This window comes from Dipteris shenzhenensis, chromosome 2, assembly GCF_047967505.1.
Source record: "Dipteris shenzhenensis isolate YYH24624 ecotype China chromosome 2, Dip_SZ_1.0, whole genome shotgun sequence".
NCBI classification, from domain to species: Eukaryota; Viridiplantae; Streptophyta; class Polypodiopsida; order Gleicheniales; family Dipteridaceae; genus Dipteris; species Dipteris shenzhenensis.
Window position 1 is genome coordinate 748,459 of NC_141597.1, and position 27,848 is coordinate 776,306.

The 27,848-nt window shown below is 44.2% G+C and overlaps 1 non-coding gene and 1 pseudogene across 1 annotated transcript; both read left to right on the forward strand.

Moving 5' to 3' along the window:
• The first annotated feature begins 24,102 nt into the window (after nt 1–24,102).
• LOC147904188 (18S ribosomal RNA) lies at nt 24,103–25,707 on the forward strand (annotated as a pseudogene).
• A 314-nt stretch (nt 25,708–26,021) lies between these two features.
• Nucleotides 26,022–26,173, forward strand: LOC147904189 (5.8S ribosomal RNA). Its single transcript, XR_015543671.1, has one exon. It is a non-coding gene; the product is annotated as a 5.8S ribosomal RNA (ribosomal RNA).
• The last annotated feature ends 1,675 nt before the right edge of the window (nt 26,174–27,848 follow it).

Genomic DNA, 27,848 nt, shown 5'->3' on the forward strand with positions numbered 1-27,848 from the left:
CAGTGTCTAATCACCAGATTACATATTTATCTCTAAACAATCTTTGTACATTGGTCATGATGAAGGTCTTATCCAATGTGAACAGTGTCTAATCATCATGACTTGGATAGAGACTCACTCAGAATTCCCAGTGGAAAGAAGTAATCCACCATTCCGAGCTTGCCAATCAGGAGCTTGCCATTCCGAGCTTGCCAATCAGGAGCGCCTTCATGGGACAACATATCAGGGAGAACATTGGGTTGCCTTTTTTCCACTTGACAGAAAATTTGTACATGGTAAAGAATTCCTACCATCGTGCAAGATGGCCACGACCAATCTATTTATCAATGCAGCGCGTGCAAAAAGTTATGAAGTTCTAGTTATCTGTACAAACAATGAACTCTCGATTAAGAATGAAAAGCTCAAGCTTTTGAATAGTGCGCTTAACCTCAAGGATCTCCTTCTCAATTGAATGATAATTTAGTTCTGCTCCTTGAAATGTTTTGGAGTGATAGGCACAGAGGATCTCCTGGGTTGCAGTATGCTCGAGCAGAACGGCACCCTAGAAGTGATCTGAAGCATCTATTTCAATAACCAGGGTACCAAAAGCACAAGGGATGTTGAGAGCTGGCAAATGTTGTACCTTTTCTTTGATATGTTGAATTGCTTGAGTTTGGACCAAACCCCAAGGAGGACTGTCTTTTCATAGGCATAGTTGAAGATGAAACCGGTCTCTAGCAAGTAGTTCATAGAAAGGAGACATGCGGTTTAGGCACCCGAGAAATCCTTGCAATTGGGTGTGATCCTGAATCTCATCAAGAAAGGCTAAGAGGGCCTTAAGGACATGCTCCTGCATCTAGATGGCTCCCTTTTGTATGTGGATGCCAAGGAATTCAATTGTCTCTTGGCCGATGGTAATCTTTTTGGCTGAGAGGGCCAAGCCTTTGGCTTTAAGCAAGTCCTACACAATCATTAAATGTTTGAGGTGGGAATTTACATCTTTGCTAGACAAGAATGTCATCTATATATACAAGACAGAAAGAGTGATATGGACTGAAAATGGAGTCCATAAACTTCTGGAACTCTATCGGGGTAGTTTTAAGACCAAATGGAAAAACATTACATTGGTAGAAACCTTGTGGAACCATGAACCCTGTTTTATGTAGCAGTCTTCAGGTTAGAGGCCGACCTGCTAAAATCCTACCTTCAAGTCAAACTTGGAGAAGATGGCTGAACCAGATTTCTTTTACATCAAGTACTCTTTATTTGGAATAGGGTAAGAGACAGAGAGTAAACATTTTTTGAGCGGCCTGTAATTAATCATCAGCCATTTCTTACCCCTTTTTTGCTCGGAGTGCTTGTTGATGTAGAAGGCTACTACTGCCCATTCAGACTGGGAGTGAGAGATGAGGCCCATATCCAGGAGTTCTTGGATTTCCTGATTGCACAACCTTCTGTCATTCTGTGTGAAACCATACGCGCTCTCCTTGAAAGGTTTGGATCCTTCTCGTAGGGGGAGAGGGACATGATGTTGGAAGATACGCTTGAATACGATAGGAGACTCGCTGTTGCAATCACGAAGAAACTTTTCTTGCATATCTTGTAGGGAAGAGAGAAGATGTAGAGTATGCGTGGAGCCGTGTAGATTCTTCTACTCATTTTCTTGGAGAAGATTGTTGATATATTCTTCTAACTCTGCTCCCTGAAGAGGGCATTGTGCATCAAACTCTGTTCCCTGAAGAAGGCGATGTGCATCGTCAATTGCCTGGGGTCTGAATGTTGCTGGTGAAGGCATTGGGGAGGCCATAGGCATGGGGTTATACTCCAGAGGAGGCTTAACATAATCAAGGGAAAATGGAGAGGAGCACTGGTGGACTATTTTCAAATCTTCTTCAAGAGGCTTCAAAACCTTCTTCAGATGTTCCCTGGCAGGAAGATGAACAAGCATACCTTGGATGGTTAATACCATCTTACTTGTAGAGAAGCCAAAGGGAAGGTGATGGTTGAGGAAGTCATTGCCAATAACAAGGTCAACTCCTTGTGACTCGAGCTTATAGAAATCAATAGTGGTAGAGTGTCCAGCTAGAGAAATGGCAATATTTGATGCGAATCTTTTTCCAAGCGATCAATTTACCACCCATGGTGGATCCTCTCATTTGATCATGGGGCTCTGATTCTTGCTAGCATTTGGAGGGAAGAGCGTAGTATTTATAAATGTTAAATCTTGAACCAGTATCAACAAGAGCAATAAGCATATATGGAGAATACATGCAGGCTAAATCTGGACACTAATGAGCCAGGTCTTCATGGGGTTGCAAACTAGCTAAGCAAGCTACTGGAAGAAGTCGTGTAGGGAAAGCACGCTTGGGACTAGTGTCTGTTGCAAGAGAGTATAATTTGCATTGGGTGAGATGTTCACCCACTTTTCTATCTACGGAGTCAATAGAAGCCTGCGAAGCCCTATTCCAAATGTTTACTCTCTGACTCTTACCCTATTCCAAATAAAGAGACTTGATGCAAAAGATATTTGGTTCAGCCATCTTCTCCAAGTTTGACTTGAAGCCAGGGTTTTGGCAAGTTAGGGCCTCCAGCTTCAAGACCACCATAAAATAGGGTTCATGGTTTCCCAAGGTTTCTACCAATGGAATGTTCTTCCATTTGGTCTTGAAACTGCCCCAGTATCTAGAGTTCTTGAAGTTTATGGACTCCATTTTCAGTCCATATCACTCTTTCTGTCTTGTATATATAGATGACATTCTTGTCTACAGCAAAGATGTAAAGTCTCACCTCAAACATTTAATGATTGTGTATGATTTGCTTAAAGCCAAAGGATTGGCCCTCTCAACCAAAAAGATTACCATCGGCCAAGAGAAAATTGAATTCCTTGGCGTCCACATACGTAAGGGAGCCATCCAAATGCAGGACTATGTCTTTAAGGCCCTCTTAGCCTTTCTTGATGAGATTCGGCATCGTACCCAATTGCAATGATTCCTCAGGTGCCTAAACCACATTGCTCCTTTCTATGAATAGCTTGCTAGAGACCACTTTCATCTTCAACTATGCCTTCGAAAAGATAGTCCTCCCTGGGGTTTGGCCCAAACTCAAGCAGTTCAACATATCAAAGAAAATGTACAACATCTGCCAACTCTCAACATCCCTTCTACTTCTGGTACCCTGGTTATTGAAACAGATGCTTCAGACCACTTCTAGGGTGTCGTTCTGCTTGAGCATACTCCAACCTAGGAGATCCTCTATGCCTATCACTCAGGAACATTTCAAGGAGCAGAACTAAATTATCATTCAATTGAGAAGGAGATCCTTGCAATTAAGCACGCTATTTAGAAGCTTGAGCTTTTCATTTTTAATCGAGAGTTCATTGTTAGGATAGATAACTAGAACTTCAAAATGTTATGCACGTGCTGCATTGATAAACAGATTGGTCATGGCTGTCTTGCATGATGGTAGGAATTCTTTACCATGTACGACTTTTCTATCGAGTAAATAAAGGGCAGCACCAATGTTCTCCCTAATATGTTGTCCCGTGAAGGTGCTCCTTATTGTTGGCAAGCTCGATGGATTACTTCTTCCCACTGGGAATGGACCCCACATTGAGTGAGTCTCTATCCAAGTCATGATGATTAGACACTTTCCACTTTGGATAAGACCTTCATCATGACCAATATACAAAGATTCTTTAGAGATAAATATGTAATCTGGTGATTAGACACTGCACAAGGTCCGAGGTAAGACCTTCACCTTTATGTCTTGTCATTGTACAAATGATTCCCTCACAAGGAAGTGGATCATAGCTCAACCTCCACTCAGATAGTGCGATCATGAAGAGCCACTCAGAAGCCACTCAGCTGTCTCTATATATGAGCATCGTTGGCTCCTTTGCAAGGTAGAGTCTGCCTTGCAGAGCTTGCATACTTCAGTTTTCTTGAGCAATATATTTAGCTTTCCCTCCTTCTTGTCTTCAATTTGACTTCCACTCCTTACTGCCGTGGTTCTTTGCATGCCTGTCTCATATCCGCCATTTGTCATAACTTACAAGTTGTTCTTCGCCATTGAACGTCCTCATATGTTTACCGCACCTCGTTTATATGTACAGATTAAGGGTTTATCTATGAAACCAAAGTCTGAACACTATGCAATCCTTGTCCGTTCTGTCAATTATTTAGTGTCTACTATTAATCTTGCTATTCCTAGACATGTAAATACAAAGGATGAGTGTATCCTTTATGGCAAGACCAATGCTGAAGTCACAAGGTTCAAGTTTCATGCTCTCCCTATGCTAGCTGAGTAGAAGATGGACTATCAGTCGGTCAATCATATGGCCGAGTCCCACTCAAATTATGAGAACATCATAGCATCTGAATGCATACATCCAAGGCTCATGGTTCGACCTGTCCAATGGCCTAGATCTTCTACCTCTAAAGATGCTAAAAACGATTGGTAATGCCTCTCCTGCTATTTGTGAGCAATTCGTAGGCCATTACAATTTCTACTCGCCTACTACATTTTCCAAGCCTCGACATTCTAAATGTGCCTATGGCTCCACGGCCTTCCCAAAGGTTCGCAAGTTCCACTGGAGATGGCGCTACTCTAGATGCCCACAACGGTTTCTTCGCTGCCATTCTGCAAGGTCAAGTCCATTGGACGTTTTATTTGCGGCAAGAAAGACCATTTCGCCCGTGACTGCACCAAAAAGCCTCGGAATCCTTAGTAGAAACAATTAAAAGGTTTCTTTGCTTATATGGTCGACCATCTTGAGCGCTGCGAGGTTGTATCACAAGGCAGTTCGAATGAATCAATCCTAGAGTGTTCTAAATCTGACACTCAGCAGTGCCTCCATTGTCAGCTGCATGATTCCTATGATTACTCTCATGACTACTACTGCTCTATAAGGTCTGATGAAGATGACCCCAATGTTTGGAGCCTCATGAATTATCCTCTTCAATGCAGCCCCTTCCATGTTGACATCGAAATATCTTCTAGTAGCTCTGATGATACACCAGAGGAACCTCCTCTTCCAAAAGTACATGCCCCCTTTGTTGGGCGTAGTTCCGACCGAGGCAAAGCCCAAGGATGAGGATTCAATAGAATTGCACTAGAGACATACCAAAGACTTTAAGACTTCAGAAGAACTCTCAGATTCTTCTCTCGCCACTCCAGTCTATCGTCTTCTTCCAGCAGATCAATATTCTGGTCCATCCATTTTTAGGCCTCCTCATAGTGTACATGATTCTTCTCCCTATTTTTTTCCTTCTCCCTTTTGGAAGAAACTTGTTACTACACTTTCTGTTCTAGCCCCTCCTTTCCAACCTTCTAGTAGATTGGCAATGCAACGCCCTATGTGCATGGACCAATTTGAAAGTTTAGGCATCAGCATTGACATCCGTGTCCATCTTAAAATAATCACTGACAATTGTAAAAAGTTGCAGGCTTCTATTGACTCCATGGATAGGAAAGTGGGTTAACATCTCACCCAATGCAAATTATACTCTCTTGCAACAGACACTGGTCCCTCTACAAGCGTGCTTTCCTTACACGACTTCTTCCAGCAACTTGCTAAGCCAGTTTGCAACCCCATGAAGACCTGGCTCATTAGCATCCAGATTTAGCCTGCAGGTATTACTCCATATATGCTTATTGCTTCAGTTGATACTAGTTCAAGATTCAACATTTGTATATACCGTGCTCTGTTGAGATATCGAGCTCCACTCGTGATATGCCAGGGTGACCATTGTGCAGTTATGTCACCGACTTGTTAGCTGTAGATACAGTTGGTACACCATGCACGAATAATAGCTGGACGACAGCTATCCTTATGTACTCTAGTTTGTGGCTCAGTTAGTATGCCACCTTAGTTAGCTGAGTTTGGTTTGAGACCCACATATAGGGTTCTCCTTTTTCTTTGTACTAGAGTTCTTTTGGCTTACACAACTAAGAAGAGGAAAACAGTTTTCAGCCTCCACCTTTGTGTGTATTCCCCCATTGTGTATGTGAGAAAGCCACAAGTGAGACTCCTTCCCTCTCTCCCACTATCTTCACATGGTATCAGAGCCTGGTTCGTGGTAAGGAGCTCAAGAAAGCAAACCAAGTTTGCAGTGTCTTAGTAAGAGGACCAGTGTTGCTTTCCTTTTTCAAGTTTGGGAGCAAATCTCTGCAGGTAGCACAGTCGAAAGTGCAAGAGTGCACTGTCTAAGATTGAGATGCCCTTCGCAGTGTGGCCATTTTGAAGGCGGAAGTTCTTCGCAAGCACTCAAAAAAAGGCCATATTTTTTACTGTGCGGCCACTGCTCTGCAGGTCGGTGAAAAGTGCTGTACAAATTGCATCGTATGCCTGTGTGCAGAGATACTGGGAGTTGTAGAATCATCCTTGTTGCCTATTGATGCAAAATCATCACTAGGAAGTGACTGTGTGGTCAAATACCACTTTCATCAGTTTTGCAGATCTGCCCGTGTGAGGCAAAAGCTGTGTTTTTTTGCAGTAATAGAATATTTTACACTGTTCTATAATGGCATCTGATTCTCTTTCATAGATTGTCACTGAAAAGCTTGACAAGAACAACTTCCAAGCATGGAAGTTTAGAATGATGAATTTCCTTATGGAAAAAGGCTATTGGGAGTTCATTATAGGAATGAAGAAGAACCAATTCTTTCTAATGTTCCCAATCAACGCATTTAAAGGATGGCATGAGAGAGCCAGAAAAGTTATGTACTGGCTTTCGATCAATATTTCAGATTCTATGATTGTGCATATTCAGGATGCAAGTATGCCAAAGAAAGCATGGGATACTTTAGCAAAAATGTACAGCACAAATATGCAAGCCAGGAAAATGCAGCTCAAGTAGGAGTTGCACAATGTGTAGAGAGAAAATATGAGCATCAATGACTACCACATGAAGGTGAAGAAAATTGCAGATGCACTTGCTTCCATTGGGTCACCAGTGGAAGATGATGATCTAGTTTCTATGACCTTGAATGGTCTAGGAAAGGATAATGCACAGTTCCGGACATCCATTGCCGTCCGTGAAAAATTTCTTGATTTTGAGGAGTTGTTTGCTCTTCTAATTTCTGAAGAGCAAAGAAATGGTGGTGCATCTTCTTCAGGAGGAACTTCAAAAGAAACTATCTTCTACTCAAATGCTGGAAGAGGTAGAGGCAGAGGTAGAGGAGGCTGATCTGGAGGCCATGGTAGAAATCAAAATATGCAGCAAACTCAAGAGTCCTTTGGAGGAGGACGTGGTAACTCTAGAGGCAGGGGAAGCCAAAGAGGTCATGGTGGATGGCAGAGAGGTCAAAATGCAAACAGTAATGTTGAATGCTACTATTGTGGTAAAATGGATCATATGGCTAAAGACTGCTACAAAAAGTAGAATGACATCATGAATGGAAAATTGCAGCAAGGGATTATGCATCCTCTAGTAGACAGGGTGATGACAGAAATGAGCATCTGTTATGGTGCAGCACATGACCAATTTTGTGACAAGTGCAGAAGAAAGCAATGATGTGTGGTATGTTGACTCAGGTGCATCAAACCACATGACAGGTCATGCAGAATGGATGCAGGATGCAAGGAAAATGGAAAGACCAAGATTTGTGGAGACTGGTGATGATACTGCACATCCTATTATGCAGATTGGTAAAATTCCTTTGTCTATGTAGGATGGGAAAAAGAAATACCTGTCTGATGTATTTCATGTCCCGAACATCACCAAGCACCTGGTTTTCTGTTGGTCAAATGGTTGAGCAGGGCTTGCAGGTCAGATTTAATCCTCATGGATGCTTTGTTGAGGATATGAAAAATAACAGTCACTTGATAGCAAAAGGAAAGAAGAAGGGCAGGATGTTTATGCTGGATGCGGACATGCCTGAATTGAGTGCAGCAATGTTTGCACATGGGACCGGTGTAGTTGCAGATATTGATATCTGGCATAAACGCATTGGTCATGTTAATGTACAGTGACTTAAATCAATGCAAGCCCAAAATATTGTTGTAGGATTGCCTAAATTCAAGGTTGCAGAAATGCATAAGGTATGTGAAGCCTGTCAATTTGGAAAACAGGCAAGGAAACCATTTCCTAGGCATGTTCAAGAGAGTAAGAAGCCATTGGAAATCCACTTTGATGTGTGGACTACTAAAGCTGCATCTATTGGAGGCTGTCATTATTTTGTCACTTTTATTGATGACTATAGCAGAAAAGTTTGGATGCAATTTATGAAAAAGAAAAGTGAAGTGTTTGGGCATTTCAAAGCTTTTAAAGCTATGGTTGAAAAAGAAACAAGCCTGCAAATAAAATGCCTAAGGTCAGATGGAGGGGGAGAGTACCTCTCAAATGAGTTTGCAAGGTTCCTGCAGGAGCATGGCATAAAGCAGCAATATTCATGCAGTCATACCCCACAGCAAAATGGACTTGTAGAATGGAAAAACAGGCATATTGCAGAGGTATCTCGGGCCATGCTAAATAAAAAATACCTACTAGATTATTATTGAGCTGAAGCAGTTGCTACAATAGTTTACATAATGAACAGGACTCCCACTGCAGCAATACATGGCATGACGCCAGAGGAGATGTATACTGGTAGGAAACTAGATATTTCTCATTTGAAAATTTTTGGTTGCATTGCCTATGTTCATGTGCCAGATGAGTTGAGGTCCAAGTTGGATCCAAAAGCTGAGAAGTGCATCTTTATTGGTTATTCTCTATAGCAGAAAGGGTATAGATGCTATAACCCTTCTACTCGTAAGTTTACAATGAGTAGAGATGTTGTTTTTGATGAGATGAGCAGCTGGTATAAACCAGTAAATGTGATTGATGATATAGATGCACAAAATGGTAATGCTGCACAGAATTCATAGCAGCAATCACAATATTAGTGGACCTGTAGTGTCCTCTAGCAGTGGTTCACATACTTCACCATGGACATGCAGATTGAGATAGGGATAATCTCCTCAAAGCAATGCAGATAATGGTATGCAGATATCACAAAAAGGAAAAGAGAAGGTAGATCAGCCCATGTTTGATGTGAATGCAGGTCACTCTTATGTGGATGGTGAAGCCAGTGGCTCAGAACAGAGCATTGATGATGAGTTGGGTATTCCTTCTGTTGTTACACCTGCAGTAAGGAAGACCAGGGATGTTTTGAGAGCACCTGGAAGTGAGCCTATTTTGCGCAGGTCTACCAAAGCTAGGTATCCTATGGATAGGTTGAAATATGATGGATTTACAGCCATTCACTATGCCTATATGGTCAAAGTGATACAGGAACCAAAACCCAGTTCTTTTGAGCAAGCCATGGGAAAAGAAAAATGGGAGAAAGCCATGGATGAAGAAATGGATGCCTTAGAAGAAAATGCTACATGGGAATTGGTGCCTTTGCCTAAAGACAAGAATGCAATTGGCTGTAAGTGGGTTTATAAGGTGAAGCACAGTGCAGATGGTTCTGTGAATAGATACAAGGCAAGATTAGTTGTCAAGGGGTACGCACAAACATATGGGATTGATTATGAAGTAACATTCAGTCCGGTTGCAAGGATGGCAACTGTAAGAGCAGTCATTGCTATGGCTGCATCAAAGGGATGGTCTTTACATGAGATGGATGTAAAGAATGCCTTCTTGCATGGTGATTTGCAAGAAGAGGTCTTTATGGAGCAGCCACCAGGTTATGTTCATGCTGTCTATCCTGAGTTTGTTTGTAGGTTGAAGAAAGCATTGTATGGCTTGAAGCAAGCACCTAGAGCATGGTTTGACAAGATAGGACAATATCTTGTCACTATTGGCTTTCTGATTTCCAAGGTAGATTTCTCACTTTATGTGAGAAAAACAGAGAAAGGTATTATGCTGCTTGTCATCTATGTTGATGATTTGATCATCACAGGTGATAGTGATGAGGATATCCTTCATGTGAAAATGCTATTGAAGCACAAGTTTGAGATGAAGGATTTGGGAGAGCTATGTTATTTCTTGGGCATTGAGGTGATTAGATCACCAAGTGGGATATGGCTCTTGCCCAGGCAGTATGGATTGGACATGCTGTCCAAATATGGGATGATAGGTTGTAAGCCTATTTCAGCTCCTTTGGATCAGAATGTGAAGCTAAGCGCAGATGCAAGTGAGCTTCTGGAAGACCCTACTATGTACTAACGCATAGTAGGAAGTTTGATTTATATGACTATTACCAAGCCAGATTTGAGCTATGTTGTTTGATTGGTAAGTCAATTTATGTAGGCTCCAAGGAAACCGCATTTGGATGTGGCTAGACGCATACTCAGGTATGTGAAGTCCACATTGCAGTATGGACTATTTTATGAGGCTAGGGTTCAGATACAGTTGCATGGATACACTGATGCTGATTGGGCTGGTAGTATTTCTGATAGACGATCTACCAGTGGATATGTGTTCTCTTTTGGGAGTGCTGCAGTCACTTGGAGTAGCAAGAAATAGCCTACAGTTGCCTTGTCGAGCACAGAGGTTGAGTACAGGGGTGCAGCAATGGCTGCATGTGAGGTAGCTTGGTTGCATAAGCTACTTTATGATATGCATCAGTCTACAGATGGGCCAGTTGTCATTTATTGTGACAACATGAGCAGTATACACTTGGCAAATGACCCAGTCTATCATGCTAGAACAAAGCACATTGAGGTGCATTATCACTATGTGTGGGAGAAGGTTTTACTAGGTCTTATTGATCTAGCTTATGTCAGCACAGAGGATCAGGTAGCTGACATATTCACGAAGGCATTGGGCACAGAGAAGTTGTGCAAGTTCAGAGACCTGCTTGGTGTGCAGGAATTGGGATTGAGCTCGAGGGGGAGTGTTGAGATATCGAGCTCCACTCGTGATATTCCAGGGTGACTATTGTGCATTTATGTCACCGACTTGTTAGCTGTAGATGCGGTTAGTACACCGCCCACGAATAATAGCTGGACAACATCTATCCTTATGTACTCTAGTTCATGGCTCAGTTAGTATGCCACCTTAGTTAGCTGAGTTTGGTTTGAGACCCACATATAAAGTTCTCCTATTTCTTTATACTAGAGTTCTTTTGGCTTACACAACTAAGAAGAGGAAAATAGTTTTCAGCCTCCACCTTTGTGTGTATTCCCCCATTGTGTATGTGAGAAAGACGCAAGTGAGACTCCTTCCCTCTCTTTCACTACCTTCACATGCTCTTCCCTCCAAATGCTGGCAAGAATTAGAGCCCCATGATCAAATGAGAGGATCCACCATGGGTGGCGTCTTGATTGCTTGAAAAAGATTTACGTCAAATATTGCCATTTCTCTAGCAGGACACTCTACCACTATTGATTTCTATTAGCTCAAGTCATAAGGAGTTGACCTTGTTATTGGCGACGACTTCCTCAATCGTCACCTTCCCTTTGGCTTCTCTACAAGCGAGATGGTATTAACCATTCAAGGTATGCTTGTTCATCTTCCTGCCAAGGAACATCTGAAGAAGGTTTTGAAGCCTCTTGAAGAAGATTTAGTAATAGTCCACCAGTGCTCCTCTCCATTTTCCCTTGATTATGTTAAGCCTCCTTTGGAGTATGATCCCACGCTTGTGGCCTCCCCAATGCCTTCACCAGCAACATTCAGCCCCTAGGCAATGGACGATGCACAACACCCTCTTTAGGGAACAGAGTTAGAAGTATATATCAATAGTCTTCTCCAAGTAGATGAGCATAAGAATTTGCATGCCTCCATGCATACTCTACATCTTTTGTCTTTCCTACAAGATATGCACGAAAAGTTTCTTTGTGATTGCAGTAGTGAGTCTCCTCTCATGTTCAAGCATATCTTTCAACATCAGGTCTCTCTCCCCCTACGAGAAGGATCCAAACCTTTCAAGGAGAGTTCGTACAGTTTCACACAAGAGGACAAAAGGTTGTGCAATCAGGAAATCCAAGAACTCCTGAATATGGGCCTCATCTCTCACTCGTGGTCTGAATGGGTAGCAACAACCTTCTATGCCAACAAGCACTTTGAGCAAAAAAGGGGTAAGAAACAGCCTAGTGATTAATTACAAGTCGCTCAACAAATGTTTACTCTTTGTCTCTTACCCCATTCCATATAAAGAGTACTTGATGCAAAAGATATGTGGTTCAACCATCTTCTCCAAGTTCAACTTGAAGGCAGGGTTTTGGTAGGTCGGCGGCCTCCAGCTTGAAGACCGCCATAATACAGGGTTCGTGGTTTCCTAAGATTTCTACCAATGTAATGTTCTTCCATTTGGTCTTAAAACTGCCCCGGTAGCGTTCTGAAAGTTTATGGACTCCATTTTCACTCCATATGACTCTATTTGTCTTGTATATATAGATGATATTCTTGTCTATAGCAAAGATGTAAATTCCCACCTCAAACATTTGATGATTGTGTATGACTTGCTTGAAGGCAAAGGCTTTTGGCCCTCTCAGCCAAAAAGATTACCATCGGCCAAGAGACAACTGAATTCCTTGGCGTCCACATACATAAGGGAGCCATCCAAATGAAAGAGCATGTCCTTAAGGCCCTCTTAGCCTTTCCTAATGAGATTCGGGATCGCACCCAATTGCAACAATTCCTCAGGTGCCTAAACCACATTGCTCCTTTCTATGAATAGCTTGTGAGAGACCGGTTTCATCTTCAACTATGCCTCCACAAAGATGGTCCTCCCTGGGGTTCGTCGGCCCAAACTCAAGCAGTTCAACATATCAAAGAAAAGGTACAACATCTACCAGCTCTCAATATTCCTTCTGCTTCTGGTACCCTGGTTATTGAAACAGATGCTCCAGATCATTTTTGGGGTGCCGTTCTGCTCGGGTGTACTCCAACCTAGGAGATCCTCTGTGCCTATCACTCCGAAACATTTCAAGGTGGAGAACTAAATTATCATTCAATTGAGAAGGAGATCCTTGAGGTTAAGCGCACTATTCAAAAGCTTGAACTTTTCATTCTTAATCGAGAGTTCATTGTTCAGAAAAATAACGAAAACTTCAAAACTTTCTCCACACACCGCATTGATAAACAGATTGGACGTGGCTGTCTTGCACGATGGTAGGAATTCTTTACCATCTATAACTTTTTGGTCGAGTGGAAAAAAGGCAGCACCAATGTTCTCCCTGATATGTTATCCCATGAAGGTGCTCCTTATTGGCAAGCTTGAAATGGTGGATTACTTCTTCTCACTGGGAAACCTGGCACTGAGTGAGTCTCTATCTAGGTCATGATGATTAGACACTATCCACATTGGATAAGACCTTCATCATGACCAATGTACAAAGATTCTTTAGAGATAAGTATGTAATTGCTTGCAAAAGATTTGCATCAAATATTGCCATTTCTCTAGCTGGGCACTCTACCACTATTGATGTCTATCAACTCGAGTCACAAGGAGTTGACCTTGTTATTGGCAACGACTTCCTCAACCATCACCTTCCCTTTGGCTTCTCTACAAGCGAGATGGTATTAACCATCCAAGGTACGCTTGTTCATCTTCCTGCCAGGGAACATTTGAAGAAGGTTTTGAAGCCTCTTGAAGAAGATTTGGAAATAGTCCACCAGTGCTCCTCTTCATTTTCCCTTGATTATGTTAAGCCTCCTTTGGAGTATGAGCCATGCCTGTGGCCTCCCCAATGCCCCCTTCAGGGAATAGAGTTTGATATGCAGGAAAAGTTTCTTCATGATTTCAGCAGCAAGTCTCCTCTTGCATTCAAGCATATCTTCCAACATCAGGTCTCTCTCCCCCTATGAGAAGGATCCAAACCTTTCAAGGAGAGTTCGTATGGTTTCACACAAGATGACAGAAGGTTGTGCAATCAGGAAATCCAAAAACTCCTAGATATGGGCCTCATCTCTCACTCGTGGTCTGAATGGGCAATAGCAGCCTTCTACATCAATAAGCACTCCGAGAAAAAAAGGGGTAAGAAACGGCTGGTGATTAATTACAAGCCTCTCAACAAATGTTTACTCTTTGTCTCTTGCCCTATTTCAAATAAAGAGTACTTGATGAGAAAGATATCTGGTTCAGCCATCTTCTCCAAGTTCGACTTGAAGGCAGGGTTTTGGCAAGTTAGCCTCTAGCCTAGCCTCTAGCCTGAGGACTGCCATAAAACAGAGTTCATGGTTCCCCAAGGTTTCTACTAATGGAATGCTCTTCCATTTGGTCTTAAAACTGCCCCGATAGAGTTCCAGAAGTTTATGGACTCCATTTTGGGATCTTGTGAGGGGCCTTTATGCATCATCAAGTGTGGGACTGAAAGGATCAGAAGGAGAAGGAGAAGGTGCAGGAGTATCAAATATTCAGGGGGAGGATCAATATATTCAAGGGAAAAAGGGGATGAACATTGGTGAACAATTTGTAAGTCTTCCAGAAGTGGCTTAAGTACCTTCTTGAGTTTTTCTCAAGCCAGAAGACAAACAAGAGTTCCTTTGATGGCGAGGACCATCTCTATAATAGAGAATTCAAAAGGAAGATGGCAGTTAAGAAAATCATTACCTATAACCATATCAACTCCTTGAGATTCTAGTTGGTAGAAGTTGATGGTGGTGAGTTGACCGCCAAGGGATATTCAGAAGCAAAGCGTTTACAAGCTATTACACCATCGCCCATAGTAGAGCCATGCATTTGGTCATGTGATGGCAATTTAGCCCAACATGATTGTGGGAGTGCTCTATATTTACAAATATTGAAACCGAAGCCAGTATCTATAAGAGCAACTAGCGAATAAGGAGAAACATTAGGAAAATCTAACTGTACATTGATCAATCATGCCTTCATAGGATTGCAAACTGAGGAAGCAAGTTGGGTAAAGAAGTCATTAAGAGAGAAAGCATTGGCAAAAGGGATAGAATGAGTAGATGGGCTTGCTTCTGTGGAAAAGGAGTAGAGCTTACACTGGGTGAGATGTTCTGCCACTTTCTGATCAAGAGAGTCAACTGATGACTGAAGCTTTGTGCAATTCTCCTTGATTATTGTAAGATGAATTCTTAGTCCACTAATATTTTTTGATTGATGATGTAGATGCACAAAATGGTAATGCTGCATAGAATTCATAGCAATAATCACAAAATATTAGTGGACTTGTAGTGTCCTCTAGCAGTGGTTCACATACTTTGCCATGGATAGGTAGATTGAGATCAGGAGGATCTCCTCAAAGCACTGCAGATAGTGGTACGCAAGTATCACAGAAGGGAAAAGAGAAAATAAATCATCCCATGGTTGATGTGAATGCAGGTCACTCTTATGTGGATGGTGAATCCAGTGGCTCAGAACAGAGCCTTGATGAGGAGTTGGGTATTCCTTCTATTGTTACACCTAGAGTAAGGAAGACAAGGGATGTTTTGAGAGCACCTGGTAGTGAGCCTATTTTGCGTAGGTCTACCAGAGTTAAATATTGTGTGGATAGGCTGAAATATGATGGATTTACAGCCATTCACTATGCCTATATGATCAAAGTGATACAAGAACTAGAACCCACTTCTTTTGAGCAAGCCATGGGAAAAGAAAAATAGGAGAAAGCGATGGATGAAGAGATGGATGCCTTGGAAGCAAATGCTACATAAGAATTGGTGCCTTTGCTTAAAGACAAGAATGCAATTGGCTACAAGTGGGTTTATAAGCTAAAGCACAATGCAGATGGTGTGTGAACAGATACTTTCCAAGATTAGTTCTCAAGGCGAATGCACAGACATATGAAGAAACATCCAGTCTGGTTGCAAGGATGGCAATCGTAAGAGCAGTCATTGCTATGGCTGCATCAAAGGGATGGTCTTTACATCAAATGGATGTAAAGAATGCTTTCTTGCATTGTGATTTGCAAGAAGAGGTCTATATGGAGCAGCCACCAGGTTATGTTCATGATGTTCATCCTAAGTTTGTTTGCAGGTTGAAGAAAGCCTTGTATGGCTTGAAGCAAGCACCCAAAGCATGGTTTGACAAGATAGGACATTATTGGCTTTTAGATTTCCAAGGCAGATTTCTCACTTTATGTGAGAAAAACAGAGAAAGGCATTATGATGCTTGTTATTTATGTTGATGATTTGATCATCACAGGTGATAGTGATGAAGATATCCTTCATGTGAAAATGCTATTGAAGCAGAAGTTTGAGATGAAGGATTGGGAGAGCTACGTTACTTCTTAGGCATTGAGGTGATTAGATCCACAAGTGGGATATGGCTCTTGTAGAGGCAGTATGGATTGGACATGTTATCCAAATATTGGATGACAGGCTGTAAGCCTATTTCAGTTCCTTTGGAGCAGAATGTGAAGTTGAGCGCAGATGCAGGTGAGCTTGTGGACCAGTCAAATTCCAAAAATTTATGGATTCAGTTTTTAGTCCCTACCACTCTTTCTGCCTTGTATATATTGATGATATACTTGTGTATAGTAAGGATCTCTCTTCTCATCTCAAACACTTACAAATTGTATATGATCTCCTCAAAAGCAAGGGTCTGGCACTCTCGGCCAAGAAGATTATGATAGGACAAGAGACTATAGAGTTTCTTAGTGTACATACTCATAAGGGTGCTATCCAAATGCAAGATCATGTTCTTAAGGCCCTCCTTGCCTTTTCGGATGAGATACGTGACCGGACTCAACTCCAATGATTGGATGACTAAATCATATTTCACCTTTCTATGAGCAGTTGGCCAAGGATCGATTCCATCTACAACTCTATTTACACAAAGATGGACTCCCCTGGGGAGGCTCAAAAACCGAAGATGTCTGGCACATCAAGGAGAACATCCAAAAGCTGCCCTCGCTCAGCCAGAGTGAGAAGTAGATGGAAGGGGTACTGAAGGTCACAGAGATGGACAGCCAGCCAGATATGAGCTAGATTGGTAGAAGTGATGGCCAACAAGAGGGCTCAAGAGCCACAAGGAAAAAAGGGAGACCCGTGCTAAGAAGGGGAGACAAAAGTCCCGGAGGAAGCAGAATCTAGTTTCAAGAAGAAGAAGACCAGACAAAATATCCAGATGGAGAATTATGCCTTAGGGCGAGATCAAGCCCACTTATGATCTTTTGGAGGACTTGAAGTAGAAGAGGGTGGACATCACGTATGGTCAGTTGCTGTAGCTCATAGCCAAGTTCTTGTTACAAGAGAAAGGGCTTCGTTTGACAATCTAGGCACCAAACTAGAGTCTTCATCATCTTATCACCCAAAGACCGATGGTCAAAGTGAGGCAATAAATAAAGTCATCCTAGAACTACTAAATTGCTATGTACATGATCATCCTCATCTATGGGAGAAGTATCTTCCGATGGTGGAGTTTGCCTACAACACCACCGTTCATTCATCTACAGGTAAACCTCCAGCTAAATTGATTTATGGTTATGGGATAAACCCTTACGATTACCAGTGATGCACACAAAAGATGAAGTGTTTGTAGTTGATTAGTTCATTGAGGATCAGAAGTTAGCAATATGACTATGTGTGCAAACATATTCTTCAAGCCCAGGAATGCCAGAGGAACTCAGCAAATTGGCGAATGGAGGGCCATTAAATTCAAGGAGATTGGATTCTTTTTAGATTTAACAAACCTAGGCTTAAATCAAAAGTGGGTAACCGAATAGTTTATGTTAAGCTAGCTTTGCGGTATTATGGTCCTTTTCATATTTCAAAAAAAATCAATGATGTTTCCTTCAGATTACATGTTCCATCTCATTGGTGGATCCTTATTGAAGCATTATGAAGGACCAACCCCATCCATGGTTACAAATGAACCTCAATCTAAAGTTGAGAAAGAAGATGAGATTATTGTTCTAGAACAAATTCTATTTCATGACAATAAGCATTCACGCAGAGGATGTCTAGACCATCACTATCTTCTCACGTTTGTAGATTACTACTACTAATGCAAAGTGGGGTGCCCTATAATCTGCTTCAGTCTCAAAAACAAAGAAATAGTTGGTTGTTTGTTTGACAACCATGATATAGCACCGTGACCAAGGAAAAATGCATATCCTTGTGTCGATCTCCTAGTCTCATGATCTCTGGCATAGTTATTGTCATAGTATCCATGCAATCATGGATGACTTCCCCTATATTCTATCCCAAATTGTCTTGTACCTCTAATGTATCTCAAGACTCTTTTGGTTGCATTCCAGTAAGATTGTTTTGGATTTGCCATAAACTGTGTTAGTGAGCTTACTTCATAACAAATATCTAGCCGTGTGATAGTCAGATATATAAGAGATAATATGAGCTGCTTGTAGTACCTGTCATTAACTGTAGGCTTTTCTAAATCTTTAGTAATTTTCAAACTCTGTTCCATGGGAGTGGCTGCAATCTTGCAATCTGCCATATGAAACTTCTTTAGGATATTGTCAACATACTTGAGCCAACTCATGAATGTGCTATCTGAATCTCTCCAAAACCCAATTCCAAGACAATAGTGCATAGGTCCAAGATCTTTCATGTCGAACTTTGCAGCAGATAAGTCTTGTTTTAGTTTTTTGATGAAGCTATCCTTGCTTCCTGTCACAATCATATCATCTACATACAAAAGTGCAATAGTAATGTCTTCCCCTTGAACTTTGTAGTAGAGAGTATGATCTACATTGGATTTCATGTATCCCAGATCAAATAAATACTTGTCAATTCTACTGTACCAATTCTGGGTAGTTGCTGTGAAGAGAGTGGGAGAGAAGTAAGGAGTCTCACTTGCAGCTTTCTCACATACACAATGGGGGAATACACACAAAGGTGGAGGCTGAAAACTGTTTTCCTCTTCTTAGTTGTGAAAGCCAAAAGAATTCTCTCTTCGTACAAAAGGAATAGGTGAACCCTATATGTGGGTCTCAAACCAAACTCAGCTAACCTAGGTGGCATACTAACTGAGCCACTAACTAGAGTACATAAAGATACTTGTCATCTAGCTATTATTCATGGGCGGTGTACCAACCACATCTGCAGCTAACAAGTCGGTGACATAAATGCACAACGGTCACCCTGGCATATCATGAGTGGAGCTCGATATCTCAACACTCCCCCTCGAGCTCTCAATCCAAAAATGTTCTCTTCTCTTCAACAAATGCAGGAACGGTTTGTAGCAGTGAATCTCTGCTTGCATTCAAGCATGTATTCTAGCATCAGGTCTCCCCATATGGTTTTACTCAACAAGACTGAGTCCTCTCCAATTAGGAAATTTCTCAGCTTCTTACGATCGGTCTTATTTATGAGCCTCGTTCTGAATGGGCTGCAGCTGCCTTTTATGTGAACAAACACTCTAAACAGAAGAGAGGAAAAAGTGGCTTGTAATCAACTACAAGCCCCTTAACAAGTGTTTGCTCTCACTCTCTTACCCCATTCCAAATTAAGAATATTTGATGTAGAAGATTACAGGCTCAATGATCTTCTCCAAGCTTTCAAAGTAGTCAAAAGAGGAAGGACACTGCAAAGTATTAGGGGCAACTGGTTGGGAAGGTGGAGCAGGAGTAGAAAGAGTATGGACAGGAGTGCGCCATAATGGCAGAGGAAGAAAACTTGAAGAATCATGGACACTATGCAGAGGATAGAAAACAGACGAACTTGAATATTGGTTTGTAGGAGTGAGTCTGTGCATCGGAGAAGAAGAAGGAGCTAGAGAGGAGTCAGAAAGCTCTTCATAAGTTTCAAAGTCATGAGTATGGAAACTGCAACGGAAACCTCGTCCTCTTGCAAGGCCTCTGTAGGAGCTGTGCCCAATTGCTATGGGGGCATAGATATTAGGAAGAAGAGGCTCTTCAGGAGTACTATCTTCTAAACCAGAGGATATGTCGATGTCAATGTAGAGCAGGCCTCGTTGATGAGGGTAATTCACAAAACTATAAATATACGGGTCATCCTCATGAGAGCGGACTGAATACAGATAGTCGTTGGAGGAATCATAAGAATCATCGTGCTTGAGTTGCCAGTGAAAGCATTGCAGAGTATTTGATTTCGAACATTCAAAAAGAGACTCGTCTATGACACCTTGAGAAACTACTTCCCAGTTGTCAGGATGATTGACCATTGCAAGGAAACCCTTCAATTGTCATGGCTGGGAGTTGCCAGGGTGCTCCAAACAATCGCGTGCAAAATGACCCTTTTTCCCACATATAAAGCGGCTAGAGGAAGAAGACTTATGATTGCCATTGAATGTTCGACGGTGGAGGAAGCATTGAGGTCGGCGAGGATAGCGGTGATGCTAGTGGAGCTTGCCAACTTTTGGAAATGTGGAAGACCCGCAAGAGCATTTAGAGGAGTAATGCTTGGAATAGCGGGTGCGACAAGAGGAGCGAGTTTTTATTGAAGAAGGAGGAGAGAAATCTTGTTAGTTTGGAATGATTATCAACAACCGATTTAGGGTTTAGGGTTTTAGGGTTTTAGGGTTTTGGGTTTTGGATTTAGGGTTTTGGGTTTAGGGTTGTAGCTCCAAGAGAGGGCGTGTAAGAGGTAGAGGTTTTCGTTGCAATTTCCATACTCGTGATTTCTTGTGGGTAGAAGTAAGCCATTATTGTGGGCGGCCCAAAAAGGTGCACCTTAACGAGATAGCATGTTAGGAAGGACATTAGTGCTACCTTTCTTCCATTCAACAGTGAAATCATACATGGTGAAGAATTCTTGCCATCTGGCAAGGCGGCATCTTCCAATTTGTTTGTCAATGCGTCTCGTGCAGAAAGTTTTAAAATTTTGATTATCGGTGCGCACGATGAACTCTCAATTGAGGATGAAGAGTTCAAGCTTTTGGATGGCATGTTTTACTACAAGGATTTCCTTTTCTATAGAGTGATAGTTTAGTTCCGCTCCTTAGAACATGACTGTGATCGGAAAGCACAGATGATTTCTTGTGTCGGGGTTTACTAAAGTAAGACTGCATCCCAAAATTGGTCTGATGCATCGGTTTTGATGACTAGGGTGCCTGTGGTAGAGGGGATGTTGAGCAAAGGAAACTTCAGAATTTTCTCCTTGATATGTCGGATAGCCTCTATTTGAACTTCACCCCAGGGGGATCCATCTTTGTGTAAACATAGCTATAGATGGAAGCGATCTTTGGCCAGCTGCTCATAGAAAGGCAAAATATGGTTGAGATAGCCAAGGAATCATTGGAGCTGAGTTCGGTCACAGATTTCATCTGGAAAAGCAAGGAGGGCCTTAAGAACATGATCTTGCATCTAGATGGCACCTTTATGGATATGTACACCAAGAAATTCTATATGCCCTTACCCGATCATAATTTTCTTTGTCGAAAGTGCAAGACCTTTGTTGTTCAAGAGATCATATACAATCTACAAATGCTTGAGATGAGAGGGAAGATCCTTAATATATACAAGTATATCATCGATATAAACAAGACAAAAAGAGTGAAAAGGGCTGAAGATTTAATCCATGAGTTTTTGGAAGGTCATGGTCTCCCCTACATGTGAGGTTTTGTCCAGCAGGAAAACGTAAACATGCGGTTGTGCGCTCAGTTGCTTGTAAATACTCTTTCTTGCAGTCTAGCATTATCAAGGCATCGTTTGGCACTCTTTCTAGTACTTTCTTGCAAGTAACGTCTCAAGCTGTTTTACATGTTGTGATCTCGTGGTGCACTTGTGTGGGCACACATTGGAAAGCAAAACGTGGGAAGGGCATGAGTGCACGTGAAAGTGAGCAGGGAACGATGAGCGGCCCATTCCTTTCATACCCTTGTAAATATTTGTGAACCATTGTGTAACCTTCTAAGCAAGCTGGACTAAAGGTGGAACGTCGTGTGGCGGGCGTTCCATGTGAATTGTGAATCGGGGATCCTATCCAAGGAAGGTCAGGTGTTGCGCAGGCCCGTGAGTCTGTGTGTCTTCACCGGTAGGCCGGGATACAAGTGGGGAGCCGGAACTGTTTGAGGAGCAGTGGCCTAGGAAAGGGGCGTGAGGATCAGAGGATCCGTGAACGGCGGTCTAGGGGAGGACGCGCTATGACTGGGAGTGGAAACGGCCGTCTAGGGGTAGGACGTGCCAAGGCCCGCCGTTTTGGCTGGTAAACGCAGAGGCATCACGGTCTAGGGGAGGACGCGTCATGGTTGGGAGTGGAAACGGCCATCTAGGTGCAGGACGTGCCAGGGCCCGTTTTGGTTGAAAAACACAGAGGCATCGCAGAACGCAAAAGAGCTAAGAATAGCTCCGGGTGTATCTCAGGCTGGTGAGTCCTAGGTGCGCCTGAGGTGAGGGGGGCGCGTCAAGAAATATCCGCTGCATAGGAAGAAAAACTAAGGCCCGAAAACCTAGTCCCTCACAACTATTATATGGAGGATAGTGCTCTCTCATACGAGGTTGATTTGGATGAGGAAAACATCAGTGGTCGTTTATGCTCCCTCTTGCTTATAAATACTTTCCGTTGCAATCAAGCACGTTCTAGCGACCGTTTGGCACTCCATCTAGTACCGTCTTCCAAGTAACATCATCATGCCTTCTTGTGGGTTGTGATCTTGTGGTGCACGTTGAAGCGCACGCACGGGAAAGCAAAACATGGGACGGGTTGACGGCACGTGAAAGCGAGTAGGGAACGGTGAGGGCCATGTGTGTTCTCTATAGCATTGTATAAACCGTGAACCATTGGATACCGAACTGGGACTCGAGGTGAGCCCAAAGGGGTCAAACATGCCGACCCACATAACGGCTGTTAACCGAGAAAGAAACGTGGGCTGATCAGGACGTTGAACGGTGGACGTTCCTGGGGGTCTTGGTGACCTGTGTGAATCTGTGGACCGAATAACGTGAGGCCTAAGGGCTTGCCTAGTGGGGCGTGGTGCAAAGTGGGATAAACAGCGGATGGCCTATGCTAGGGGTCGTGTTGGCTAAGCTGCACATAAAGGGGATTGTGGTATCAAAAAGAGACATTAAGGGAGGTTGGGACTCAGCAACAGGTTCGACGTAAGTGGCTCACAACCGGAGACTAAGTCCGGAACTACCGGGCCCTTACAACTATTATATGGAGGATAGTGCTCTCTCATACGAGGTTGATTTGAATGAGGAAAACATCAGCATCCGTTTATGCTCCCTCTTGCTTGTATATAATTTCTATTGCAATCAAGCGCATTTTAGCGACCGTTTGGCACTCCATCTAGTACCGTCTTGCAAGTAACGTCATCATGCCATCTTGTGGGTTGTGACCTTGTGGTGCACGTTGAAGCGCACGCATGGGAAAGCAAAACGTGGGACGGGTTGAGGGCACGTGAAAGCGAGTGGGGAACGGTGAGGGCCATGTGTGTTCTCCATACCATTGTATAAACCGTGAACCGTTGGGTACCGAACCAAGACTCGAGGTGAGTGCAAAGGGGTCAAACGTGCCGACCCATGTAACGGCCGTTAACCAGGAAGGAAATGTGGGCTAAGTAGGACGTCATGCAGTGGATGCTCCTGGGGGGTCTTGGTGACCCGTGTGACTCTGAGGACCAAAGAACGTGAAGCCTAAGGGCTTGCCCAGTGGGGCGTGGTGCAAAGTGGGATAAATGGCAGACGGCCCATGCCAGGGGTCGTGTTTGGCTAAGCTACACATAAAGGGGATTTGGTATCAGAAAGACACATAAAGGGAGGTTGGGACTCGGCAACGGTCTGATGTAAGGTGCTCAGAACCGGAGACTAAGTCCGGAACTACCGGGCCCTTACAACTATATTATGGGGAGTGGTTCTCCTGCTTGTGGGCAAAGGCCGACCATTGAACGAGGGTCGTGGTGTGGTGAGGCATCTGGTCCCCCACCCCTCTTGTGACTACTGAAGGCTCCATGGGTGGGTGAACCCTCCTCTCTACCGAACGTTTTGGCCGTTTTCGTGCATGCCCGTCTTGCGAGATTGGGCACGGTCGTTGCAGTCGGCGATCTAGTAGGCGATGAGGGACTGCAAGTAGCGTCTTAGATGGGCATGCCACCGTTTGGGCACTGTATGATCAAGGATTTCGTCAGTGCTTCCCATCGCAGATGGACATTGTGGCCTCTATACCTACAGATGGTGGTGAACCTTGTGCGATAGACCATTGATGGGTTCCAGCTCCGTGAGGACTTGATCCTGGGGGTTGTGAGTCACTCTAAATGGGTGTGTTTCGGAACGGGCGATCCGACCATTAATGGCATTGGGTCGCCTCAGCTCAGCCCCGAAGTGCGATAGGCAAGGCAACATGAAAGGTGCTTGGGCTGCCATTCGTGACCCTCGTGTGCCGGTGGACCTACCTTGTGCGGTACCCGGGCATGTGTAGGTGACGCGTTTTGTGGGCAAGCGAAATGCCTTTGGATGGCAGGGTGTGCCTTGGCCCTTGTCGATGAGCACGGTTCACCCTCCCGGGGTGGGTTGCCTCCCACAACCGCATGCCACATTGTGTGCAGAGAATTAGGGTTCGAATCTGGAGAGGGAGCCTGAGAAACGGCTAGCAAGTGCACAAATTACCCAATCCCGACACGGGGAGGTAGTGACAATAAATAACAATACTGGGCTTTTACAAGTCTGGTAATTGGAATGAGTACAATCTAAATCCCTTAACGAGATCCATTGGAGGGCAAGTCTGGTGCTAGCAGCCGCGGTAATTCCAGTCCAATAGCATATATTTAAGTTGTTGCAGTTAAAAAGCTCGTAGTTGGATCTCAGGGTGGGGTGAGTAGTCCGCATCTTTTGGTGTGCATTGGTCGCTCCATTCTTTCTTTTGGGGAGACGCTCCTGGCCTTAGTTGGTTTTGGGACGTGGATTCGGCGATGTTACTTTGAAAAAATTAGAGTGCTCAAAGCAAGCCAATGCTCTGAATACATTAGCATGGAATAACGTGATAGGACTCTGGTCCTATTGTGTTGGTCTTCGAAACCGGAGTAATGATTAATAGGGACAGTTGGGGGCATTCGTATTTCATTGTCAGAGGTGAAATTCTTGGATTTATGAAAGACGAACTACTGCAAAAGCACTTGCCAGGGATGTTTTCATTAATCAAGAACGAAAGTTGGGGGCTCGAAGACGATTAGATACCGTCCTAGTCTCAACCATAAATGATGCCGACTAGGGATTGGCGGATGTTACTTCGATGACTCCGCCAGCACCTTATGAGAAATCAAAGTTTTTGGGTTCCGGGGGGAGTATGGTCGCAAGGTTGACACTTAAAGGAATCGACGGAAGGGCACCACCAGGAGTGGAGCTTGCGGCTTAATTTGACTCAACACGGGGAAACTTACCAGGTCCAGACATAGTAAGGATTGATAGATTGAGAGCTCTTTCTTGATTCTATGGGTGGTGGTGCATGGCCGTTCTTAGATGGTGGAGTCATTTGTCTAGTTAATTCTATTAACGAATGAGACCTTAGCCAGCTAACTAGTTACACGAAGGATCCTCTTCGTGGCCAACTTCTTAGAGGGACTATGGCCATCTAGGCCATGGAAGTTTTAGGCAATAACAGGTCTGTGATGCCCTTAGATGTTTTGGGCTGCACGCATGCTACACTGATGAATTCAATGAGTTTACGACCTAGACTGAGAGGCCTAGGTAATCTTTTGAAATTTCATCGTGATGGGGATAGATCATTACAATTATTGATCTTCAACGAGGAATTCCTAGTAAGCGCGAGTCATCAGCTCACGTTGACTACGTCCCTGCCCTTTGTACACACTACCTATCGCTCCTACCGATTGAATGGTCCGATGAAGTTTTCGAATTGTAGTGACGCCGGTGGTTCGCCGTCGGTGACGTTGTGAGAAGTTCATTAAGCCTTATCATTTAGAGGAAGGAGAAGTCGTAACAAGGTTTCCGTAGGTGAACCTGCGGAAGGATCATTGACACACATTTGTTTGAAACACTGTCAACCATGGACGTAATGTCGAGGGGCCGCACTCAAAGGCATGACTGTCAGCGCCACCCTCCCTACCGAAGCCGGGCGAAAGTAGGCGTGGCATCAGGTCGGGTGGCCCGTCAGCTGTGCAGCAGGGTTGGGGATCTTCCCTCGTCTGCTGCACGGGCAGCCCCCTCCTCCGTGCCTCAGCACGGGGCTGCATGATAAACCTTTCGCCCCCTTCATGGGGGGTGCGAGGCACCGTAGAAATGCGACGGTCTGATCTCCCTCCCTCGTGGAGGATGTAACACAAGTAAAAACGACTCTCAGCAACGGATATCTTGGCTCTTGCAACGATGAAGAACGCAGCGAATGCGATACATAGTGTGAATTGCAGAATTCTGCGAATCATCGAGTCTTTGAATGCAACTTGCATCCACGACTTGTCCAAGGGCATGCCTGTCTGAGCGTCCTCACCACAACCACACCCCTAACCCCTCCTCTTTGAGAGGGGCCGAGCGGCGGAGCTAGCCATCCATGATGCCTCTCTGGGGTGGTGCGGTCGGCTGAAATGGATCTATGGCACCGAGTGGCGAGGTGTCACAAGGGTGGTCCGCCCCTCATGGGGCAGTAGTTTGCAGATGAATCGCCCAGAGGTGCATGTGCGAGTGCCGACGAGCTCCCCCCGTATTGGAACATGGACCTCAGATTAGGCAAGGCTACCCGCCGAGTTTAAGCATATCACTAAGCGGAGTAAAAGAAACTAACGAGGATTTCCCTAAACCGGAAAGAGCCTAGCTTGAGAATCGTGCGGCCTCGCCATGCAAATTGTAGTCTGGAGAGGCATCCTCTGCAACAGACCGGGCCCAAGTCCCCTGGAAAGAGGCGTCGGAGAGGGTGAGAGCCCCGTCGAGCTCGGACCTTGTTGCTTCGCAAGGTGCCGTTGGCGAGTCGGGCTATTTGGGAATGCAGCCCTAAGCTGGTGGTAAATTCCATCCAAGGCTAAATACGGGCAAGGGACTGATAGCAAACAAGTACCGCGAGGGAAAGATGAAAAGTCCTGACTTTGAAAAGAGAGTTAAAAAGTGCTTGAAATTGCTAGGAGGGAAGCGAATGGAGGCTGCGGGTGCGCCCCGATCGGATGCGGAACGGTGAGAGCTGGTCCACCGCTCGATGCGGGGTGCTGGTCAGTGCAAGCCGATGCAATGGCACAAGAGCGGGCTTTCGATGGCCCACCTATGCCGTCATGTCGGCTGAGGCATGAAGCGCGCACCACTCGTGGCGGGCTTTACGCACCTCGTGCACTCAGTTGCTTGTAAATACTCTTTCTTGCAGTCTAGCATTATCAAGGCATTGTTTGGCACTCTTTCTAGTACTTTCTTGCAAGTAACGTCTCGGGCCATTTTACGTGTTGTGATCTCGTGGTGCACTTGTGTGGGCACACATTGGAAAGCAAAACGTGGGAAGGGTGTGAGTGCACGTGAAAGTGAGCAAGGAACGCTGAGCGGCCCATTCCTTTCATACCCTTGTAAATATTCGTGAACCGTTGTGTAACCTTCTAAGCAAGCTAAGCTAAAGGTGGAACATCGCGTGGTGGGCATTCCATGTGAATTATGAATCGAGGATCCTATCCAAGGAAGGTCAGGTGTTGCGCAAGCCCGTGAGTCTGTGTGTCTTCACCGGTAGGCCGGGATACAAGTGGGGAGCTGGAACCATTTGAGGAGCAGTGGCCCAGGAAAGGGGCGTGAGGATCAGAGAATCCGTGAACGGTGGTCTAGGGGAGGACGCGCTATGGCTGGGAGTGGAAACGATCATCTAGGGGCAGGATGTGCTAGGGCCCGTTTTGGCTGCTAAACGCAGAGGCGTCGGGGTCTAGGGGAGGATGCATTGTGGTTGGGAGTGGAAATGGCTGTCTAGGTGCCGGACGTGCTAGGGCCCGTTTTGGTTGGAAAACGCAGAGGCATCGCAGAACGCAAACGAGCTGAGAATAGCTCCCGGTGCATCTAGGGCTAGTGAGTCCTAGGTGCGCCTGAGGTGAGGGGGCCGAGTCAAGAAATATCCACTGCATAGGAAGAAAAACTAAGGCCCGAAAACCTAGTCCCTCACAACTATTATAAGGAAGTCAACGTTAGGGTTGACCTACCGTGA